We start from the raw sequence: 25,180 nt of genomic DNA, 5'->3' as shown, positions 1-25,180 counted from the left end.
TTCAAGACCAGTCTGGGTGACACAGTGGAACCCTTAGGCGACATAGTGAAACCCCTGTCTCTACCCCCACCCAAGAAGAAGGAGAAGGAGGAGGAGGAGGAGAAGGAGGAGGAGGAGGAGGAGAAAGAGGAGGAGGAGAAAGAGGAGGAGGAGGAGAAGGAGGAGGAGGAGGAGGAGGAGAAGGAGGACGAGGAGGAGGAGGAGGAGGAGGAGGGGGAGGGGGAGGAGAGGGAGGGGGAGGGGGAGGAGGGGGAGGGGGAAGACGGGGAGGGGGAGGGGGAGGAGGGGGAGGGGGAGGAGGGGGAGGGGGAGGAGGGGGAGGGGGAGGGGGAGGGGGAGGGGGGAGAGGGAGGAGGGGGAGGGGGAGGGGGAGGGGGAGGGAAAGAGAGAAAGAAATGCAGTATCTTAGGCCCTACTGCAGACCTCTGCATTGTTAAACAAGTTCCCCAGATGAGAAAATCGTATCCAAACTGTCCTCAGTATGTCTGACTTGCTCCACTCTGCAGATTTCCATGTATTCCCAACAGTCTGCTTCCAACTTACGCCCATTTCCTGCTTTCTTCAGATTCTTCACTGTCCTTCAGTCTAATTTTTCCTCTATCTCTTCTCCCATTAGATAAAATAATAAGGTAGAATGATGGGAAAGAAAGGAGGAAGAGGGGAAAGAGGGAAGTAAGGAAAGAAAAATTGAAGGAAGATGAAGAGGAAGAAGAGGTGGGAAGGAGATAGGGAAGGAGGGAGCAAAACCTACTTTAGTTGTGCCATAGTATCATTGGAGTTCTTGAGCTTTATTTCAATCCCAAACAAATACATAAACACAAATATATCCCATTCATTATTTCCATTTTAAAAGGAAGCAGTTACTTTCATACAGAAGAGAATGTTAATTCGTGTGATAATTTGGAGAGCAATTTGGCAATGTCTGTTCAAATTTTTTAAGTGAAAATTCTCTTTAATTCAGCGAATTTCAGAATTTATGCTATATAAATACTTGTATAAATGCACAAAAACATATATCAAAGGTATATACTTACAGAATTTTTTAATAACAAAAAGCTATAAATAGCCTAAAAGTATCAATAAGAGTTGTTTTGGAAAATCAACATATATCTCTGCAAAGGCATACTATCCTGGCATTAAAAAGAAGTGAGAAAGATCTGCACACACTTGTGTGGTGAGCTCTCTAAAGTATATTGTTAACCGAGAAAAGGAAGATGCAGAACAGTAGGCATAATATGATCTCATCCGTATGTCACTGTTTAGTACGTGTGTGTACATGTGTGTATATATATATATTTACAAAACAGTTGATAATTTATAATGTTTATATCCAATGGAATATTCTATAGCCACTACAAAAACTATTTTGGTAGAAATTTGAATAACTTAGGACATTCTTGTGATGTAATGCTAATTGAACTAATGTAAACAGGACATTAATATCATTTTTTATTTTTGACCCACCTTTCTTGAGCATTTTCCAATGTTATTAAATATTCCGAAAACATCATTAATTTCTCTATAATATAATATTGTACTCTTGGATTTTTGGGTTGTTTTCAGTTTTATAACTCATATATAATGTTGACATAAACTTTTTTTTACCTAATGCTATTTTCAAATTTCAGACTAAGATAAATATCTTGCAATTACTAGTTCATAGATGTGACCTTTTATTATAATTACTAGTTCACAGGATTCTTACTTATTGCCAAATTGATTTCCATACTCCACAAAGATTTTTAATATAATCTTCAATTTTTTCTAATGTGACTTGTTATTAAAAGTCATTTATTTAACAAACGTTTACATTTGAAAGAAAATAGTTATTAATGCCTACTGTGTGCTAAGCTCCCTTGGCACTCACTAGGCACATCATTACAAATAAGCATGATTCCTACTTTACTACTCAAAGTGTGATATTGGGCTGGTATGGGAAAAACAGACATTGAAACACACAATTATACTGTGATGCAGTTCAGGATGTCATAGAATTATGCCCAGAGTGCCATGGAAACTCAGCATGCTTATAGTATAATTGTAATAATTAACCAAAAAGGGACTACTTTGCTTTGAAATATTCAAATACTCTCCCACCTTCCAACTAGAGTGGTGGTAACTTGGTGGTGGGTCTGTAGGGGAAATATCTTCTCTTCTTACTCCTATCAGAGTTTACCTGACTGTGACAAGGAAGTAGAAAAGAAACTTGCCCTAGTTTTTGGTGTCAAAGTTTAGTACCATTTATATCTTTCTTTCACACATGCAAAAAATAAATCTCCTTCAAGGACACATACATTCATCCTGAATCTATAACTGAACCTTACTTTCTAACACACTATTCTTTATGGTGGCTTAGAATACAAAGATGGTTATCTAGCCTCTGAAAAAATTTTTTTTTAATTTCATAAAAACAAGTCTCCAAGTAAAATAAACAATGCAGCCTCCACAAATAGCACTTTCTATTTTCTCAATATCTCTTAAGTCAAGAAATTCTAAACTATTCTAATTAATCTGAACTATATGAAATTACCCATATTTGACTTGTTTTGAACCTGTAAAAATGGCAATTCCATATAGCTCAACATAAAACCTGTGATTTAATTCTTTTTGTTTCTTCCCCAGGATTGCCCATATGTCAGATCTTATCAAAACTGTTTTACAACAAATAATTTCTATAATACCTTCCCCAGATACAAAGAAAATAAAAGAAAAATTAAATTATTAACACAGGTTTATGCCTGGTTGTCACTTTCTAGTCAGATCATCAGTAAAATAAAATTAGAATGTAGTAGTACCCAAATTAAAGAGAAAATGGTTTCCTGCTTAGTTAAGCAAAGAAAATTCTAGCCAATGCAGAATTAGAAGTCAGGAGTAAATGTGGACAAGGATATCCAGCAAACTACCAAACAAACTGTGATTCATAATCTCCATCTCATGCAAGGCTGGTGTTCTCCTCTTAAGACATAGAACAGTAGACTGATTAATACTAACAATGTGTTAAAAATCAAAACTATTATTAATGCAAATCTGTCCTCCAGAGATGGGGAAGAGGAAGGAGAGAGAGAGAAGGAAAGACAGCTGTAGCCTGAAATTGATGGTGACTCCTTCTACAGTACCTTTACCAGATTTAAACTCATATTGTAAAAAAGAAAGCTTAGTATTTCAGTAGAGGATGCTGTATGGGAAACAATGCCTCCCAGCTTAGAAAGCTGGCCTGATCCTATGAGAATGTCAGAATTCTATGTCAGTGCTAGTTCATAAGGCAATCCCATTTACAACAGCCAGACAAAAAACAAAATACCTGGGAATATATCTAACAGAGGAGGTGAAATATCTCTACAAAGAGAAATACAAAACACTGCTAAGAAATCATAGATGACACAAACAAATACAAAAACATTCCATATTCATGAATTGGGAGAATCAATATTATTAAAATGGCAATATTACCCAAAGCAATCTACAGATTCGGTGCTATTCCTATCAAATGACCAACATAATTTTTTCACAAAATTAGGAAAAAACTATTATAAAATTCACATTGAACTAAAAAATAGCCAAAGCAATCCTAAGCAAAAAGAACAAAGCTGAAGGCATCACATTACCCGGCTTCAAACTGTACTATAAGGCTACAGTAACAAAAACAGCATGCTACTGTTACAAAAGCAGACACATAGACCAATGGAACAGAATAGAGAACCCAGAAATAAGCCTCACACCTACAGCCATCTAATCTTTGACAAACTCTTCCAAAAATAAGCAATAGGGAAAGGACTCCCTATTCAATAAATCGTGCTGGGATAGCTGGCTCGCCATATGCAGAAGAATAAAACAGGATCCCTACCTTTTACCATATATAAAAATTAACTAAAGATGGATTAAAGATTTAAATGTAAGACCTCAAACTGTAAGAATTCTAGAAGAAAACCTAGGAAACACCATTCTGGACATCAGCCTTGGGAAATAATATACGAATAAGTTCTCAAAAGCAATTCCAACACAAGCAAAAATTGACAAGTGGAACCTAATTAAATGAAAAAGCTTCTGCACAGCAAAAGAAACTATCAACAGAGTAAACAGACAACCTACAGAATGGGAGAAAATATTTGCAAACTATGTAAAAAAGCTCTAGTATCCAGAATCTTTAAGGAACTTAAATAATTAAACAAGCAAAAACCCAAATAACCCCATTTAAAAAATGGGAAAGACATGGACACCTCTGAAAAGAAGACATACAAGTGGCCAAGAAACATGAAAACATGCTCAACATCACTAAATATCAGAGAAATGGAAATCAAAACCACAATGAGATACCATCTCACATCAGTCAGAATGGCTATTACCAAAAAATCAGAAAACAACAGATGCTAGTGAGGCTGCAGAGAAAAGGGAAGGTTTATACGCTGCTGGTGGGAATGTAAATTAGTTCAGCCACTGTGGAAAGCAGCTTGGAGATTTCTTAAAGAATTTAAAACAGGAATACCATTTGACCTAGCAATCCCATTACTGGGTATATATCTAAAAGAAAACAAAGTGTTCAAACAAAAAGACACATGCACATGTATGTTCATCGCAGCACTATTCACAATAGCAAAGACATGGAATCAACCTAGGTGCTCATCAATGGGGTACTGGATAAAGAAAATGTGGTACATATACACCATGGAATATGCTGCAGCCATAAAAAAGAATGCAGTCATGTCCTTTGCAGCAACATGGATGCAGCTGGAGACCATTATTCTAAGCAAATTATTGTAGGAACAGAAACCAAATACCACATGTTGTCACTTATAGACACTGAAGACTACTAGAGGAGGGAGGGAGAGAAGGGGAAAGGGTTGAAAAACTGCTGAGTACTATGCTTGCTATCTGGGTGATGGGGTCATTCATATCCCAAACCTCAGCATCACAAAATATACAATATACCCATGTAACAAACCTGCACATGTATGCATCCCCCCGAATCTAAAATAAGGTTGAAATTATATTTTTTAAAAAGCTAGTTCATAGTTGTAATTTACTTTCTAGAGTCTTGCTACTATAAGTGTAATCACTGCTTAACATCACTAATCATCAGAGAAATGCAAGCCAGAGCCTGTGTTTCTCGAACTCTAATATGTATATGAAGAACTTGGGGTCTCGTTAAATGCAGATTGTGATCAGTAGGTCTGAGGAGGGGTGAGAGATTCTGCATGCCTAAGCAGCTCACATGTGATGCAATGCTGCTGGTGGGATCACATTTCCTTGAGGCTTCAGTGGAGCATCCTTGTGATGGCCTTGGCTCCTCTTTTCTAAATTGTCAGTCTGACCCTGTGGGTCACATACTGAGCACTGATGAAGAGGCCCCCGCTCCCCTTCAGTGTCCTTGCTCTCTCCTTGTTTGAATCTTTCCTTCTGTAAAATGGGATTAACAAACCCATGTAGAGAGTCCACTGAATGGCATAACCTTAGACTTTCCAGTTAGAGGAAACTTTGGAGATTATGTGATCTAACTTGTTCCCCTCTCCCCTGCATCACATCTTATGTCTGAAAGCCCATGCCTGAGATCCTACTCACTGAGTGTGCAGTTGTTATTCTCATCTCATTCCATCAGACCTAAGAAAGCTCTGCAGAATAAGGGCCTCTTGCAAATGTTTTCAAATACGTGGAAGTAGCTAGGACAAACAAACAAACCATTGCTCAAAAATTACTCAGCAAACCCCACCTTAATGAGGAATTTTCTCTTTTGGCTTCAGAAAGCAATTAAAAAACTCAGCATTTCTAGGCGAAAAGCTTAGCAGTTCCCCTCTTGTTCTTCCTTCTCCCCACAGCAGGTGCTAAAGCACAGCTCAGTCTTGATTCATCCCTTCTGTCAAGAGCAGGTGTCAGCCTCAATTATTGTTTTGCAAATTCATTTCAGTCATTTAATACAATTTCTGTAAAATGAGGTATCGATTCCCCAATCTCAGCTGTTTTTCCTGAAGCCTGTACCACATTGGCCGTCCTGGTCTCTTTCTATCTCCTCTCTACCTGCCTCCTTCCCCCATCTTCCTCTCTTTCTGGAATGCATGTCACATTTCCGGCCAGTGTTCTATAATAAACCCATTTGTAGTTGCCAAAGGAGAGGCATAATAAAGGCATTGTATGAATATGTTTGAATGAGAAATTTGTGAAAATCAATTTTTATTTATGGTGAAACACTTAACTTGGATAGAATATGATACAAATCAAATGTAACTATGCCTCTGGAGGCACTATGAAAAAGGGAATGTTCTAGTTTCATGAATTTGCTCTCTTGTTCTGTGTATATTGCTGTAGCACCATTTTTAAAGTCCTCTTCTTAATGAGTGTCTCTAGCCAGTAAATTTCACACCTCATGTGTGTGAAGACAACTTATTGTGCAAACCAAGGCACTTTTGAGAGTAGATTGGGCAGCCATTGGTAATTGTGCTCCTGTGTCAGGCATGCACTGGGACTGTCTCAGTAAACGGCTACACATGGCCATCCTAATTACAGGCAGTTTGGGATGAAGGACTCAGTGACAGTTTGGTATTGGGAGGTGAATCTGTTGAAGAAGAAAAGCATGAAACATAATTAAACAGGCAAGGAAGGCTTTATTCAAGACTATTGCAGCAGGGGAGAGATTAATCTTGACTCTGGTTGCAGCAGGGACAGCTGGGGATTTATGGCCAATGGGCATGGCGAAGGGGTCAGTGGATGGGAAATTACTAAGAGGATTTGGTTAGGTATCAAGGGTTGGGGGATTCTTGCTGAGCTGGGCTCTGCAGGCCAGGACCAGGCCTAGTCAAGAAGAGGCCTCAGAGGAACATGATTAAGGTTTGGTCAAGGAAAGAGTCCTTGTTGAAACTCACCAAATGAAATGCAGATTTTAAAATTCACTCTTAACTAAGGAAACTGAATAGTTTCCCAGTCATGGGAACTCATCCTTGCTCTGAGAAATTCTTCCAACTTTATGCTCTATTTTCTCCTTTGTGATTTTTAAAGAATTGTCCTTTGTAAATCTAGTTATTCTAGTTACGCTTGGTAAAGAAATCTATTTTATCTTCTGATCTTTGCTTCTACTTCAGTAAAGCTGTGGTGAAACTGACTCTTCAAAAATGAAAAAAAAGTGTGGCTTGAATTGATAAAGGAAGCACAATTGTAATTCATTCAGGAAGGACTTCATCAAGTGGGCTATGTTTCATGGCACATTGTTTAGTAAGGCTTAGAGAACAGAAGGGAAAGCAAGGAGTTTATTTTTATGATTTGTACACATGTCCATCACAGTGGAGGCTCAATGAAAGTATCTGCTTCCCCCGATAGCCCAGTGCTCACTACTAGACAACTCCTTCCCCCTCTGAGCATTGGTTTTCTTGTCCATAAAATGAAGGTGTTCGATTAGGTGAGCTCCTTGGTACCTTACAGGGATTTGAAACAATTCTATAATTCTGATTTTTAAAATTACTCTGTCCCTCTCTGGATTATGCTCCGTTATTATAAAATATCCTCTTGAGGCCATTCTAAAGGATTGAATATGAGCAATGGTAAATCAATCTGAAAATAATGACAATGTAGAACCTGTGTCTGAAAAGCTCAGTGTATTTTGTGGTTTATGATACAACACAACCAAGGAGATGTATGCAAGAATGTTCCAGCAGATTTATTAATAAAAGCATGTGTGTTGGGGGAGGGGGATCAGGAGAGGAATAGAAACAACCTGAAACGTACTTCAGCAGGAGAATTAATATAGAAATAATGATGGAATGATTCACAGTGAAAGTCAATCAGCTATAGAATCAAAGGGCATAAATATCAACAATTTTGAGCAAAAACAAGAAAAAACTTATACCATTTACTTAAAGTGTAAAGACACACAAAACAGTACTACTACTCATTTCTAAGGGGTACATACTTGTGTATATATAGTAAAAGTATTTTTTTAATTCTTGGTGGTGATAAACACCAGTCTCAGAATAGAGACTGGGCATATCCTCTTCTCTCACTTAGGAATGCCCTCCCAAGTCTTGGCTTGGATGGCGGGTGGGAAGGGAGTATGATTTGGGAGGGGAATTCATGGAGCTTCTGCTGTATTTGCTAATGTTTTATTTCTTAAACTGGGAGTTAGATATATGTGTATTCACTGTATTATACTTTATACCTTTTCATATGTCTTAAAATATAACAACCTTATGATGAAGTCGGGATAATCATAAAAAGAGATTGCATACATTTGTTTGCAAATTAGAAACAGTCACCATAATTTAGTGGTAGCAAAGCTAATGTGAATTTAAAATCTTCTTACTACCTGTCCTGCAATTACAATGTACAAACATCAAAAAACAAAACAAACAAAAATTCCAGTGTACACACTGGTGAAAGAACCACTAGACAGATGCCAGTCTCAAGTTGTTACTACTTATATGAGTAATTGCTATTGTTATTTATTTAAAATGTATACTATGTGAGAAAAGTTTATGAAAACATATAGGTAGTTAGCTAAAAAGTTGTGATTGGATGCCAGATTGACAAATGAGCAGTTTACTCTGCAAATAAGTGCAAACTCAGCTATGAGCTTTCAGGTGGTCTACACAAGAAGAGAAACCTGCCTACTGGTTTCTTAGTAGACAGCCTTATGATAAAGTTGGAATTGTCATGAAAAGACATTGCACACATTTGTTTGTAGAGTAGAAACAGAAGCTCTAATCTACAACTCTCAGTAGGAGAGCTGGATTTTTCTTGGCTCTAAATTTTGGGGAAGAATTAACCACAAGAATCCTTATGTAATGGGTATTGAGGCATTTTGAGTGGTGCTTCTGTTGATTTGCTCTTGGCTGCAGCTCCTTGTTATTCATCCATTTCACACAGCACCCAGAGTGATCGTGCTGTAACAGAATTCAAATCGTATCAACCCTCCAGAGGCTTCCCATTGCACCCATGGCAAAGTCAAGCCCCCTTACCTGACCTCCAGGCTCCCTGCTCCTGCCTGACCATCTCACCTCATCTCTTACCATTCTTCTCCTCTTAATTAGGCTCCACCCATCCCAGTTGGTGACTCTTCCTTAGAGCTTATGAGAGCTGGGCATATCCTCTTCTCTCACTTAGGAATGCCCTTCTCCCAAGTCTTGGCTTGGATGACTCATCTTTATGATTCAAGTTTCCATTCAAATGTCATTCTCAGTCCCACCCCTCAAAGAGGCTTTTCTTAATGAGCAAAAGTAGCCTCACCACCACCACCTATACTATCCCTAAACCCAAGGCAAGAAGGGTGCTCTGGGCCCTGTGCTATAGAGAGGTACCCGCCAGCCACGTCCATGGAGCAAAGGGGACTTGCACACCCAGAGCTTGCATCTCCTCTGCTAGGTCATGCTCTGTGCTGTGGCTTGAATGTGACCCCTTCAAAATTCATAAAGAAACTTAATCTTCACTGAGGTAGTATTAAGAGATGTGATTTTGGGAAAGTGATTAAGTCATGAGGGCAGAGCCTCAGGAATGGATTAATACCTTTACAAAAGAGGTCTCAGAGAGATAATTGCCCCCTTTTGCCCATCTAAGCTTTCTTCCCCTCCAGAGGACACAGCAAAAAAGTGCCATCTTGGAAGCAGAGGGAGCAGCTCCCACCAGACAGCAAATCTGCTAGCACCTTGACCTGGACCTTTGACTTCCCAGCCTCCAGAACTCTGAGAAGTAAATTCTAATATTTATAAATTACCTCGTCCATAGTATTTTGTTTAAGCAACACAAGCAAACTAAGATGCCCTGCTTACCTGGGATTCCACAAGTCTCTGCCCAAATGGCCCCAAGCCCATTTCTACAGTCTGTGAGCCTCTGCCTTGGTTCCCTTTGTCTGTATTGTCAGTTTGCAGACCCCTGGGAAGCCTAAGTGTGGTCACACAGTGGCTGTTTGCAGAAGGTATGGATAAATATTAGACATAGGGGCTGCATATCATATGTGTACAAGAACTTCCTCTCAATGGGAGTTGGAGCCAGGCTGAGAAGAGACGGGCACAGGCCAGGAGGCAGGGATCAGGGACCCAAGGGCTGGCTTGCACAGCCCTTCCACATCCCAGTGCAGAACTCTGAGGAGTCTGAGAATCCTGAGTGCAAACTTGTTCTTCCAGGTGTTTGAAAAGTTGATTTGTCAAGCTAAGAGGGTAGATCATATTTTATTAAACAGTTTGTTAGCTTGATTGACACTCTTTATTTATACATATGTGGATCTCCATTTATACTCTTGCCACCTCTCAGAAATGTTAGCAGCAGGCCTGGCTTCCTCTGCATTTGAGTCAGTCCAGAAGATGGTGGTTCAAATTCCAGGGCCTGGTTGTTGAAAAAAAAAAAAAAAGTGGGGGTCTGTGCCAAATCCCTCAGAAATCTCTTTTCTGACACCCACCTTCTTGGGGATTCCAGACTTTCTTCTCAAAGTCCTGTTCTCCACTCTCTATTTCCCTGTTTTTATTTTGTAGCACTGAAAAAAAAATCTAAAATTGCCTTATTTGTTTACTTGTTTAATATGGGTTCTGTGAAGTCAGAGGCTTGTGGCTACATCTGCAGCATGTGGCACATACTAAGTGCTCATTAAAAATGTGCTTATAGCCAAGCATGGTGCCTCATGCCTGTACTTCTAGTGATTTGGGGGGCCAGCATGAGAAGATTGCTTGAGGCTAGGAGTTTGAGACCAGCCTGGGAAACATAGCAAGACACCCTTGTCTCTACAAAAATTTTTTTAAAAATGAGCTGGGTTGTGGTGGTGTATTCCTGTAGTCCCAGCTATTCTACAGGCTGAGGTGGGAGGATCACTTAAGCCTGGGAGGTCGAGGTTGCAGCTATGATCGCACCACTGCACTCCAGCCAGGGTGACAGAGCAAGACCCTGTTTCTAAAAATAATATAAATAAGTAAATAAATAAATAATTGCTGAATGTGTCATGACAGGAATATTGTTTTAAAAAATTTGCTAAATGAATGACTTAGGTGCTATTTTGTGCCAGGACTGTGCAGGGTACAAAGATAACTCAGAAAGGTCCTCTGCTTTCATGGGTCACCAAGCCTAGCTGGGGAGCAATCTTGAAAACAAAAGTCTTCTGCTTTTAGTTTTACACTTCTAACATCATTAATGAATCTGGAAACAAAAATATATATGTAGCCATTATTGTAGCACTTCTGGGCAGACAAACAATTTGCAAGGTAAATAACCTCCAGAGAAAGGGAAACATACTTTGTTAGTTTCTCTAAAGGTTTAGGGATAAGAGAACTTTTAAACTTGATGACCCATCAGAATGGTGGAAAGTGCTTTTTCTCCCTCTCCCTGAAGATAAATTGCTTGTTTTTCTAGGACGGGGGGAATATGTTAAACATTTTCTGCTGTTAAGCTAAAATACTGTTTAGAACAGGAGGCTAAAATCCCCTTAGCTGCTGCTGTCTGCCTTATTTAACTTACATGGCAGACGGTGGCATCTGTTGAACAACACTGTGTTGGCTGCTTACCTCCTCCAAGGAGTTGAGGGCCTCTGGAGTCGTCCTTCTCAGAGGACTCCGTGGGCAGCAGGGCAGCTGGGGCTTCCAGCAGCTCTGGGCAAACTTCAGTTTCACTCCAGATGGCCTGGGTGTGCAAAGTGTGAAAGAAGACAGGAAGAAACACTGTCCCTTCTGCATAGAATTCCTTTTTAAAAATTAAGGCTTGTGTCTAGTCACCCAGAAATAAAAGAGGTCATTTTTATCTAAAGATGATTGTGCAGGCCCCATAAAGCCAGTTCATTTGAAATAATGATGAATATATCATAAGGAATACTGAAAACTGTACTTGTTTGGAGTTTTGTCTTGAAAAACAGCAGCTAAAAACCATAAAAGTGATTTTAGAGTTTATAAAATTAGGCTATAATTTTACTATGTGCTAATTCTTAGAATACTAGGGATGCATATATTTTTTAATAAAATTGTATGACATCACCATATTCCTTCCTATTTTACTTTCAAGACATCTACTCATTCATTCATCCAACAAATATTTATTGAGTAATTACTATGCACCAAGAAGCACTGTTCTAGGTAGTGGGATCAGTCAAAAAAAAAAAAAATATTTTTCGTGTTTTCATGGACCTTATATTCTAATGGGTGATTGATAAATCATAAAATATTAGGGAAAAGCAGATCATGCTGGAAAGTAGCAAGTACTAAGAAGAAAATACAAAAGCAGAGATGGTGAATAAGTAGTACAGAATATTGGTAAAGATTACAGTTTAAAGAGGGTGGTCAGAATATGTCTCTCTGAGAGGATGACATGAGGGAAAAGATTTGAAGGTGATGAGGAGAGAAACTTATGGATATCCAGAGAAAGAGCATTCTAGTTAGAGGGAACATCAAGTACAAATGTCTCGGAGCAGGATGTGCCTAATGTGTTCAAAGAAGAGCAAGGAGCCAGTGCAGCTGGAATGGAGAGAGTGAGGGGAGGAAGGTAGGCAATCTGGAGAGATATTGTGAGGCAACAGGAGTACCTTAATGGCGCTGGTTCCGGGTTCTTCTTCCTCCTCGATACAGGCCTGCCAAAGGAGGACCAATCAGAAAGAAACACCTCCCGCCTTTCCCCAAGCCCCGCCTCTAACCCCAATCACGTATGTCCACGTAGCCCCCACGTAGCAATATAAATATGCCCACGTAGCAATATAAAAACTGGTGCCCAGGCAGCCTCTCTCTCTCTCTTCTTCTTCTTCCTTCCCTGCGTGTGGTGCCCGATACCTCCAATAAAGATCTCTTGACTGCAACCAGCGTAGTCTGATCCTTGCCCGGCCCCTTTCATTGGTGCCGTGACTTGGATCGGGAACACCCCACCCTTCCGTGGGATCCCGATCCCTCTTCGGGCTCGGTCCAGACCCCGGCCGGTCTTCGCCCATTTTCCTGTTCACCGACCTCTCCACCCAACACTGGCCTCATCTCGGTAAGTTTCCCCTTCCGGTATCGGACATTAGTCGGCCGGTGCCTATCCCAGCCGCCCGTGAGGCCACCATAAACTTATTCCAGACTCGGCCCACAGGGAACAGGGCTCTTTCCTCCTCCTCCTCGCTCACCAGGCCTAGGTCCCTTCCCCTTCTCACTCTGAAAATCCTGGTACCAGGTGGCCCACGGCCCTCGGCCTTTACAGGCCTCTCAGTCCTTTCGTTTTGGTGATGACCAACTCGAGAGTTCTGACTCACGACATGGTAATCGGCTGATAGGGGATGCCCTACTCAGCCCTTTGCCATACATTTCCACAAACCTTCCCTTCCACAATGGGAGCCTCTGCATCCCTGCCGGCTGACTCTCCCTTACAATGCCTTTTAGATAACTTATCATCCCTCGGTTTGGCTGCTGATCTCAAACCTACATGCCTGATTAAATTTTGCACTCAAAACTGGCCCACCTACCCCCTAGACAACCAAAACAGATGGCCCGCTTATGGGTCCCTTGATCCCAACCTTCTCCGAGATCTCTACAATTATTGTGAGCGAGCAGGAAAATGGGCAGAGATCCCCTACGTTCACGGTTTCTTTCTCTTACTGGACAAACCCAACCTCTGTCTCCCTTGTAAGACACAACACCTTATTGCAGCTCTCAAACTGCCAGCGTCTCCCTCTGCTCCTGATTTTGATCCGGCTGACAAACCTCCCCCTTATTACCACCCTCCACCTCATCTTGCAGTTACCGCCCAACGTTCCACCCAATCTCCCCCACCCCTGCCCCCCTTTGCGGTTCCTCCTCCCTCCCACTGCCCTCAACATTCTCCTTCAGCCCCCCCCACCAATCGTTCCAAGTCACACCCCCCCGTCCTTGCCCCTCTTAGGGAAGTTGCGGGGGCGGAAGGGATCATCCGGGTCCATGTTCCTTTCTCCATGGCCGACCTATCTCAAATTGAAAAATGCTTAGGTTCTTTCTTACACCTCTAACTCTGCTTCCTATATCAAAGAGTTCCAATACATTCTCCAAGTCTATAGTCTCACTTTCCACGATATCTACATGATCCTCTCTAATACCCTTCTCCCTGAGGAGCGCAGACGGGTCTGGGAGCAAGCCCGCACTTATGCAGACCAGGTCCATCAACCCCAGCCCTGCCCATAGGGGCGCAAGCGGTCCCCGAACAGGAGCCTAACTGGGATTACAACACCCAAAATGGCGTCGCTGCCCGGGACCACTTCGCCACCTGTTTAATAACTGGGCTGCGTAAAGCAGCCCAAAAGGCAGTCAACTTTGAAAAACTTCACGAAATCATACAAAAGAAACATGAAAACCCATCCGCCTTTCTTGACTGCCTTACACAGGCACTCCAACAATACACCAACATAGACCCAGAAGCCCCTGATGGCAGGCAGCTTCTCATGTCTCATTTTTTTGCGCAAAGCTTCCCAGACATTAGAGCCAAAGTAAAGAAGCTAGACAGAGGCCCCTTTACCCTGCAGACCGAGATCCTAGCAACGGCATTCAAGGTGTACCACAACCGAGACGAGAAAGCTAGGAGACAAAAGTACCAAATGTTGGCTCAAGCTCTCCAAGCCTCTCCTCGTTCCACCTCAGGAGCGGGCAGCTGTAAATCGCCATCCGCCCACTCTCAGCGCCAGCCCCCTGGGCCCTGCTTTAAGCATGGAAGAGAAGGACATTGGGTCCGAGAGTGCCCCAATCCCAGGCCCCCCAGCCACCCCCGTCCAAAATGCCACCAGCCTGGCCATTGGGCCGTGGATTGCCCTGGTCCCTGAAGGGGGGCCGGGTCAACCCCCAACCCAACCCCAGACCTTCTGGGATTGGCTATCAAACACTGACGGGGCCTTGGGACTCCTCTCCCAACATATCATCACCTCGCAGGAGCCCAGGGTCTCTCTAACAGTCGATGGGCGTCTCGTCACCTTTCTCCTCAATACCGGAGCTACTTTCTCAGTTTTGCGGGAGTTTTGGGGTGTCACTTCCATTTTTGGATCTCCCATAGTCGGGGTTGGAGGCCAAACCATACACCCCAGAGCCACTCCTCCCCTGTCCTGCTCCTTCTCAGGCCACATTTTCTCCCACAGGTTTTTAGTTATGCCCCAATGCCCCCTCCCTTTGCTAGGAAGAGATATCCTTTCTAAGTTCAAGACTTCCATTACTTTCCACCCTATCGCCCTCCCAAGCTCATCACCTTAGTAGCCACCTCCATTGACCAAGCTCCCACCCCCTTCTGCCTCTGCTCCCATTAAGCGTAAACCCCTCAGTCTGGGATACCACCACCCCCTCATTAGCACAATGCACCCCCATACAAATACTCCTCAAAAACCCACATCACTTTCCCTGTCAACCTCAATACCCTCTTCCTGCCTCAAGCCTCAGAGGAATACAACCTATAATCTCTGACCTTCTGAAAAAGGGATTCTTTAGGCCAACTCACTCCCCATTCAATACCCCCATTCTAGCTGTAAAAAAACCAAATGGGAAGTTCCGCCTAGTTCAAGATCTGCAGCTTATCAATGAGGCTGTCAAGCCCATCCACCCTTTAGTTCCTAACCCCTACACTCTCCTCTCCTCTATCCTGCCCGATACTACATATTTCTCAGTAGTAGACCTTAAAGATGTCTTTTTCACCATTCCCCTCTCCCCTCAATCCCAGGACCTCTTTGCCTTCACTTGGACTGACCCAGATACCCAACAATCACAACAGCTAACATGGACAGTACTCCCCCAAGGGTTTTGGGACAGCCCCCATATTTTTGGCCAAACCCTTGCCTCAGATCTCAAACAACTTCATCTCCCTCAATCCACTCTCGTACAATATGTAGATGATGATCTCCTCCTATGCAGTCCTTCTTTAACAGTCTCTCAAACCGACACTATTTCTCTCCTCAACTTCCTAGCAGATAAAGGGTACCGAGTGTCCCCTCTTAAAGTTCAACTTTCCTCACCACAAGTAACCTATTTAGGAGTCCTCCTCTCCCACAATTCAAAGGCTATCACCTTAGACTGAAAGTGCTTCATCCGAAGTCTCCCCGTCCCCAGAACCAAAACAAGAACTTCTCTCATTTCTAGGACTTGCAGGGTACTTCAGAACATGGATTCCCAACTGCTCTCTCCTAGCAAAACCACTTTATGCGCTGTCCCGCAGAGCCCCATCTGAGCCCCTAGATACTACTGTCACACAACCTTTTCAAGCACTCCAACAGGCTCTTCTAAAAGCCCCAGCCTTACATCACCCGAATCTCCAAAAACCCTTCATCCTATATGTACATGAGCACAATGGCCTAGCTCTGGGAGTCCTAGGACAAATGCAGGGACCCACATTTGCTGCCATTGCATACCTGTCCAAACAGCTAGACCCCACCATGCGAGGACAGGCCCCCTGCCTCCGGGCCTTAGCAGCGGCCTACCTCCTGCTCTTAGAATAAAAAAAACTCACCTTTGGGGCAAGCATTGTCATCGTCTCTCCCCATCAACTTAAGGATCTCCTCACATATAAGAGCTTGCAGACCTTTCCTCCTTGTCGCATACTATCACTTCTAGTCTCCTTTCTTCATGACCCAACTATTTCCTTCCAGCCATGTGCTCCCCTCAATCCTGCCACTCTCTTACCACTCACTCATCATCCTCCTCAACACAACTGCATTGAGATCCTGGAATCCCTCCTCCCTTGTCCACCTCACATTACAGAAGGACCTTAAATTGCCCTGACCACACATGGTTCACAGATGGCAGCTCTTTCATGTTACAGGGACAGCGCCTTGCAGGATATGCCATAGTCTCTCTAACCCAAACCATAGAGGCAAAATCCCTACCACCTAATACCACTAATCAATAAGCAGAACTCATTGCTGCCACTCGTGCTTTCGAGGTAGCGGCAGACACCTCACTTACACTTTATACAGATTCTAAATATGTCTTCCATATCCTCCTTTCTCACTCGGCTATCTGGAAAGAAAGAGGGTTACTTACAACCAAAGGGACTTCCATCACCAACGCCACCCTCATCACTCGTCTCCTTCAAGCCTCTTTACTTCCCACCAAAATCGGGATCACCCACTGCAAGTCCCATCAAGTTGACTCCTCCCCCATAACCCAAGGCAATAACAAAGCAGATCAAGAGGCCCGACAAGCAGCCCTATCAACTCATCATCCACCATAATGCTAGCCACCACAGAGCCATCAGACCCCCACCTGCCAACTCAACCCGCTGATCCGTCAAGACATGCTCTTTTCACATATCTTCATTCTATTTTCCATACTAGCCCCCAAGCATTGAAAGTGTTCCTCACCTCTTTCTTTACCCTAGACTCCTCTGACTTACAATTCCTCAAACAGCTCACGTCCACATGTAACATCTGCCAACGCACTAACCCACAAACCCCTTTAAGGCCAGGATCTTTCCCTACTCACCAAGCCAGAGGACACCCCCAGGAAGCGATTGGCAACTTGATTTTACCCACACGCCCTCAGTTAAAAAACTTAACTACCTTCTAGTCCTAGTTGACACCTTCTCAGGATGGGTTGAAGCTTTCCCAACTACCAACAAAAGAGCGGGTGCAGTTGCTTCAATTCTCCTATCTGAAATCATCCCACAGTTTGGGATCCCCTCCTCCCTTCAAACTGACAACTGTCCTGAGTTTACATCCCAAGTCTCACAAAATATAGCAACAGCTCTCAACATACCCTGGCACTTCCATATCCCATATCACCCCCAATCCTCAGGGAAAGTTGAGAGAATCAACCGAACTCTTAAAGAAATCTTAACTAAGCTCACCCTTGAATTACACCTAGACTGGGTAAAGTTACTACCTACAGCTCTATTTAAACTTCGGGTCCTCCCGAAAAAACCCACCCTTCTGTCCCCTTTTGAAATCATGTACGGCCGACCTGCCCTCCCACCAGGTATCAGTCCCACTCCTTGGAAGGCCCCACAAGATATTAGCTATCCTCTCCTGTCTTTCATCCGGTGTGAATTGTGGAAGCGACAGGAGGGTCTTTTGCCTGATACTACTCACACCCAACCCTCCTTTCCCCTTAAGCCGGGGGAATGGGTGTTCTACTCCCTACCCAGCCCTACATCATCTATATCTCTAGCCCCAAAGTGGAGAGTACCCCTCCAGATCATATTCTGTACTCCTACGGCTGCTAGACTCCAAGAATCACCAGGACATCTAACACCTTGGCTTCACATTTCCAGGTTGAAACCGGCTACCAACCCAGATCATACGAAGAGCCAAACTGCTTCCCCCTTCTTTACAACATATACCTGCAAGCCAATACCCAACAACCCTCTCAAAATCCGCATCTCTCCCTCACTTCCCCCCATTACTGAAGACTAACACCCCACCCTCATGCATATCCTTAGTCCTCTCCTCTGGCTTACCACCTCCCACATCTTTTCACCTTCCTCCACCAGCGAACCCCCTTCACAGCCCTATTACCTTTTCACAGTCAAAGCACAGGAGAACACAACTAAATACCTCCAAAGTCCCCACTGTCGACTGTTTCTTGTAACCTCAACAAGCCCCCTCTTGCCGCCGTCCCCTTATCTGAGTCAATGCCTGCCAATAACTCCTCTGCCCCCACTACTAACTTCATCGTTTCTGATGTTACAAATCAGCTCCATCTCTAACCAAACCTTTAACCAGCTTCTCCTCAGAAATTACCAACTTTTAGAAGATGCAGAGGACTCCAGAGATGGCCTCACACCCTTCTAAATACGTCAATGACCAATACGCCAGTCAGCCGACACCAGTCACCCAAGCGTCAGATAAGATCTACCATAATAACCCCTCATCCAACATCCCTCATCCAGCCATTTCCAGGGTCGGGTCTGCCAAACACTCTAAATAACTATCATTCTCTTTTCCTTCTGGGCTAAACCTAGGTCCAACACCCAATGTCTCGGTTCCACCAGTTCCTAGATGACCTCCGCACAGACAGCTGGCTCATCGCAGACCCCTCCCTGCCCCTTGGCTGGCTCACGGCCTTGGACGACCTATACCTACAAGGAACATTCATAGACTTCACACCCGAGGAGGCGTTCATATATAGCGCCCTACTACTTGGCCTTATACTCCTACTGTGCCCTGTCCATAACCCTCACAATCCTCCCATACCCCTCCCCCACAATGCCCCTGTTCAGCAGGAAGTAGCTAGACGAACTACAACGCCCATTTCCCCACTTTTTAAAAAACAAAAAAGGGAGGAATGTTAGGCAACAGGGGTACCTTAATGGCGCTGGTTCTGGGTTCTTCTTCCTCCTCGATACAGGCCTGCCAAAGGAGGACCAATCAGAAAGAAACACCTCCCGTCTTTCCCCAAGCCCCGCCTCTAACCCCAATCACGTACGTCCACGTAGCCCCCAGCAATATAAAAACTGGCGCCCAGGCAGCCCCTCTCTCTCTCTCTCCTTCTTCTTCCTTCCCTGCATGTGGTGCCCGATACCTCCAATAAAGATCTCTTGACTGCAACTGGTGTAGTCTGATCCTTGCCCGGCCCCTTTCAGATATGATTGGATATTGTAATACCACTGGAAAGACCTTTACTCTGAGATGAAGAGTCCAATAGAGTTTTGAGCAGAGAAGTGAAAGTAGGCTTACCGTGGCTGCTGAGTTGACAATAGACTAGATTAGTGAGGGTGGAAGCAGGAAACGAATCGAGTGGCTACTGAAAGAATCAGGTGGGAGACAGAGTAGTAGGGGAAATGGTGAGAAGTGTTGGGATCCTAGTTACATTTTAAAAATGGAACTGGTAGGGCTTACTAATTGATCTGATTATGGAAGAAACTGGACTACTAGAATGTGAGAGAAAGAGAGGAATCAAAGATAACTCAGAGGTTTTTGACCTGAGCAGGAACTGACATAAACAGAAATGGGGAAGACTGAATAGTATCAAGATATTTTAGAGGGAAGAGCAGGAATTTGACAGGGCACAATAATTCTAAGATTATTACCTACTAGACATCCACACAGAAGTGTCAAGTAGGTAGTTGAATACATGAGTCTGGAGTTTAGGAGAAAAGTGACAAGTGCATATTTGAGAACCAACAGTTTAAGGGAGGATTTAAAGCCATGAAACTAGATGACCCACCTTGGGAGAGAATGTGGATAGAGGACAGAAGTAGTCTAGCGATCATGGAGATATGGAGGAACAAGCATAGTCAAATCAGAGAAGATAATTTTGGGGAAAATATTGGAGGACCTTGTTAAGTTTCTCAGAGTCTTCTTCCAATTTCCTAAAATTTAAATCATCCTATTTGAAGAGTCTGTCATCATTGTTACTGATTTTTCAGTTTTTTGGTAATTGACCTAATGCTCAGATCCTTTCTTATCAATGACAGCACAAGATTCCAACATGGTTTTCTTCATGTAGTCCATTTTGTGTTGCTGTAACAGAACACCACAGTCTGAGTAATTTATAAAGAAAAGAAATTTGTTAAAAAAAAAAAAAAAAAGAAATTTGTTTCTCACAGTTCTGGAGGCTGGGAAGTCAAATATCAAGGTGCCAGCATCTGGTAAGGGCCATCTTGCTGCATCATCCCATGGCAGAAGTTGGAAGGGCAAGAGAGAGGGGAAAAGAGAGAAAGAAGGGGGGGGGGCAAAATCATCCTTTTATTAGGAAACCACTCCTACAATAACTAACCATTCCCATAATAACAGCATTAATCCATTCATAAGGCAGAGCCCTGAAGGCCAAATTACTTCTTAAAGGTCCCACCTCTTAACACTGCTGCAATGGGGATTAAGTTTCCAACACGTGAACCTTGGGGGACACATTCATACACTATGAGGAATCCTGCATCTGCAAGTTTTGCAATGCCATTTTAATGAAGTCAGTTTACTTTGCATTTGCACTTTGTGTTTACCTTGTCACAGCTCACTGGTAACAGAACTCTTAGTGTGACGGACAGAGATAGAAACTAGCATTCAGCAAAGAGGCAGTTTTCAAGGTGGACTAATTTTATACACAACCATTTATCAGTAGATATTTTTAAGTTCTGATGCTTTAAAAATCCTTGTAAATTTGGGGGCTTGAGTAATGAATATTAGATGATAATGACCTTCCATGTATCCATTAAACCATTAGCAATGTCTCCAGTTTGTTAAGAATTAATAGATATTAAAAATCAGCTTAGAGATTGTTCCAGAAGTTAATGTCTTCATTTATAAAGGAAGACAGTGACTGGCCTAGAGAATTGAGTGACTAGACTGCACAGCTAGCTAGGAGCAAAGCCTGAATGAGAATCAATCTGAACCCAACCCCCCCGCAGCCATGTAGTGCCATTTAGTGGTTAAGATACTTAACATCTGTGCCTCAGTTTCTTCAACTGTGGAACAGGAGTTATATCACATACCTCATATGATTGTGTAAATAACACATTAAAAAACTGGAGTGAGCTGGAGTGCAGTGGTGTGATCTCAGCTCACTGCAGTGGCACGATCTCGGCTCACTGCAGCCTCCATCTCCTGAGTTCAAGCAATTCTCCTGCCTCAGCCTCCTGAGTAGCTGGGACTACAGGCACACACCGCCATGCCTGCTTATTTTTGTATTTTTAGTAGAGACGGGGTTTCACCATATTGGCCAGGATGATCTTGATCTCCTGACCTCCTGATCCACTGGCCTCAGCCTCCCAAAGTGTTGGGATTACAGGTGTGAGCCACTGCGCCCAGCTGTTTTTTTTTTTTTTTTTTTTTTAATACTAAGTCTGGCAAGGATATGGAGCAACTAAGACTGTCATACACTGCTGGTGGGAATGCAAAATGGAACATCCGCTTTGGAAAACAGTTGAGTGGTTTCTTCACACTTGATCTTCGCCAAACGGCTGAGAAGCAATAAGCAGTTTCTTATAAAGTTAAATATACACTTACCATACAACCCAGAAATTCCACTCCTAGGTATTTATCCAAGTCAAGTGAAAATATATGTCCACACAAAAACCTACATATGAATACATATAGCAACTTTATTCACAATCTTCAAAAACTAGGAACAACCCAAATATTGGTCAACTATGAATGGATAAACCAACTGCAGCACATCCATACAGTGAAACACTGATCAGCAATAAAAGGAACAAATTATAGTACAGCAGTTTAGATGAATCTCAAAGACGCTATATTAAGTGAAAGGCACCAGTTCTTTAAAAGCTACATTCTGAATGATTCCATTCATATGACATTCTGGAAAAGGCAAAACTGAAGGAACAAAAACAGGTCAGTTATCACCAAGGGGTGGAGGGAGGACTTGGTTACAAAAGGATATGAGAGAATTCTGGAGTGTGATGAAATTGCTCTGTATCTCAGTTGAGGTGTGAGTTAGATGGCTGAATGAGTTTGTGAAAACTCATAGAGCTGTACATTCAAAAGAAGAAATTTTGTTATATATATTTTTTATCAATTTAAAAAATATATAAAAAATAAAAGAGGGACTCCCACAAAGATGAAATAAAAACAAAACGTTCCTGGTACTTAACAGACTCTTTAAAAAACAAGTTTTCTTCTATTTTCCCCTCCTTTCCCTGAGCAAGAATTACTCATGATTGAAAGCCCTTAAAAAGAATTTGCTTACTCAGATATTATTTTTGAAAAGAGTGAAATTCATGACTCACAAAGTGTCTATTTTCTTCTGGCTTTTAAGTCATTTTTTACTTCATTTTTTCAACAAATAATTATCGATCACCTATAAGCAAAGAATGTCTTCCTGAGCTCTCACTTATAATTGAAGCTGAACATTTAGAGCTGAAGGAATCCTTAGAAATCAGTTAGTCTACATTGCAGATGAAGTAACTGAGGCTCCGAAAAGTGAAAGTCACTCAGCCAGTGCCACCCAGAAAGTTGGTGGCAGAATCCCAGACAGCACTTAGAGTGTCTGACGGGGCTTTGGTCTTTTCACTGTGCTCATCTTTGCAGCCCCTGAACCTTATCCTAAGAAGCTAACAGCTGCTTTGAGAAGTGATTTCTTCAGCTGTGTGAATGGACCCTTCACTGGTGGGATTTATAAAGTGTGATGGTGGGGGTACAGGGAAATATTTCGGACAAAGCATTGTATTCTGAGCTTCTGGAAACACTTCACAAGCTGCTTCCGTTCCCTAAGAGGAGTACTTGTTGCTTACAGTAAACAGGAACAACAGGAACAGATTGCATGGAAGAATCATTAGTAGGCACCTGGAAGTGGCAAGACCCCTCTCCTGTTACTATCAGGGCTTTGTTTTTACTCAAGAGCAGTAAGAACCTTCTTGAGTTGGTGTAGGTGAAGCTCTCTAATAATGCCCTAAGATAATGAAAGACACTACTTCTGAAGTCATCCTTTAGGCTAATACATAAAAGGATGGATGGCCAGAGGGTAAGAGCTGGTAAATCCCAAAGGCATGAGCAATGCAAATTGAGGGACATTCTAGCATCCAGATAACTGAAGGAAACTAAAGAGACATGACAAGTAAATTGAACTCATGATTATTTTGAATGCTTTGTTATAAGGCAGTGTTACTGGACAATTGGGGGAAATCTGAATGTTTTCATATACAAGATAAGAGAATCAGATCTATTAATGTGAATTTTCTGATTTTGGTGGCAGTTCTGTGGTTATATAGAAGTGTTTTTATTCATAGAAAATACACAAGAAGTATGAGTGGGGGACATTGGGGTAGCAACTTATTCTCAAAAGACTCAGGGACAAATGAGTTCTTTATACTATTCCTGTAACTTTTCTGTAAGTATGGGATTGATTCAAAATTAAAATAATATTTAAAATATGAGGACATTTTAGAAATTATCCTTATAAAACTAAGCAGCTATGGCTCTACTGTTTAGAGCCCTTATGAGATAGAGATAAATTAGAGGGCACACAGCATAGTCTATAATTGATGGGCAAATAAGTAGATGTGAAAAAATGAATTTTTTATAAATGAAAGGTAAGCACAGGAAGAGGTAAGCAAAGGAATTTGGAGGATGAGAGATTGAGTTTGGAGGAAATGGGCAGGGGAGAGAAGAAGAGCTTTCTTGGTGTTTAATAGTTTTTCATCAGCAAGGGAGTCAGCCAAACACATATTCGGGATGTGACTCCAAGTAGTTCAAATTTTGGAACATTAGGGAACCCTCCTTCAGGACTCCTGTGTCAAGGGACCATTATCCAGCCCAATGAGCACTGTCCTGAGAGTCCCGAAACCTGGACTCTAGTCCCCTATTTGTCCCCAACTGCCAATTCAATCTTGGACAAAACAACCTGTAAATGAAGTATTTGGACTACAATGATGTTTGGCAATCCCTAAAAAACTTAAAAGCCTTTTGATTCTTGAAAAAAATGATAAAATTTAGGAAGGAAATGCACCATAGAAAGAAATAGAAAAAAATGAAAATATAAGTTCTTTTTATTTGAGATACCCAACTAAAGGAATAGTTCCTGCCACCCCATGTCCCTCTCTTTGAAAAAGGAAACATAGGAACTCTTTTAATTTGAACAGCACAGAGAATACTGCCCTCCCTTCTCACATGTTAGATAACAGCAAGAGAGTCCTCTTAAATTGAATTTTCTACTGATGAATCCTAAAAATTCAAATGCATCATTGCAGAACTAATATAGTGTGTTTTCCAAATATTGGAATAAATTTACACGGCAATATTCCAAGACTGGAACACCTATAGCTTTTCTGTCAGCCTAAAATGAGTTTGTTTATGGAATGACTGGTTTTGTTTTTGACCCATAATTTATTTAGAATGTATTATTTTTAAATTTACTCACATGTGTAAATCTTTAATTTTTATTACAGATTTGTAACAATTTTATTGTGGTCAGACATTAGATTTTATATGAAACCAATTATTCAGCATTTATTGAGGCTTAAATTGTCTAGCACATGGTCAGTTTTTGCAAATGTTACATGAGAGCCTGGGAAGAATGTCTTGCTCTATGTGTATCTATTAAGTTCAGCTTATTAAGTATGTTATTCAGATATTTTCTATCACTACTAATATTTTGAATGCTTCACTTATCAATAACTGAGCAAGGTATATTAAAATCCAACATTGTGGGTGGAGCCAAGATGGCCAAATAGGAACAGCTCTGCTCTACAGCTCCCAGCGTGAGCGACACAGAAGACGGGTGATTTCTGCATTTCCATCTGAGGTACTGGGTTCATCTCACTAGGGAGTGCCAGACAGTGGGCACAGGACATTGGGTGAAGCACACCATGTGTGAGCTGAAGCAGGGTGAGGGATTGCCTCACTCGGGAAGCGCAAGGGGTCAGGGAGTTCCCT

The 25,180-nt window shown here is 42.2% G+C and overlaps 1 protein-coding gene and 1 long non-coding RNA gene across 4 annotated transcripts in view; one reads left to right on the top strand and one right to left on the bottom strand.

Annotated features, from left to right (window-relative positions):
• Positions 1-25,180, top strand: part of NEK11 (NIMA related kinase 11) — a 324,686-nt gene that overhangs the window by 284,733 nt on the left and 14,773 nt on the right. The gene's annotated exons all lie outside the window — the stretch shown is intronic.
• On the bottom strand, positions 7,563-20,436 carry LOC115836322. Of its 3 annotated transcripts, XR_004031288.1 has the most exons (4): positions 20,399-20,436; positions 19,529-20,314; positions 11,463-11,577; positions 7,563-10,296 (listed from the first exon to the last, which is right to left on the bottom strand). It is a non-coding gene; the product is annotated as an uncharacterized LOC115836322 (long non-coding RNA). The 3 variants fall into 3 exon arrangements; XR_004031287.1 differs by lacking the exon at positions 20,399-20,436 and having other exon boundaries at positions 19,529-20,348; XR_004031286.1 differs by lacking the exons at positions 19,529-20,314; positions 20,399-20,436 and having other exon boundaries at positions 11,463-12,600.

The sequence above is a fragment of the Nomascus leucogenys genome, chromosome 8, assembly GCF_006542625.1.
Source record: "Nomascus leucogenys isolate Asia chromosome 8, Asia_NLE_v1, whole genome shotgun sequence".
Classification (NCBI taxonomy): domain Eukaryota; kingdom Metazoa; phylum Chordata; class Mammalia; order Primates; family Hylobatidae; genus Nomascus; species Nomascus leucogenys.
Note: the sequence above shows the minus strand (reverse complement) of the source record. Positions and strands in the feature narration are given on the sequence as shown.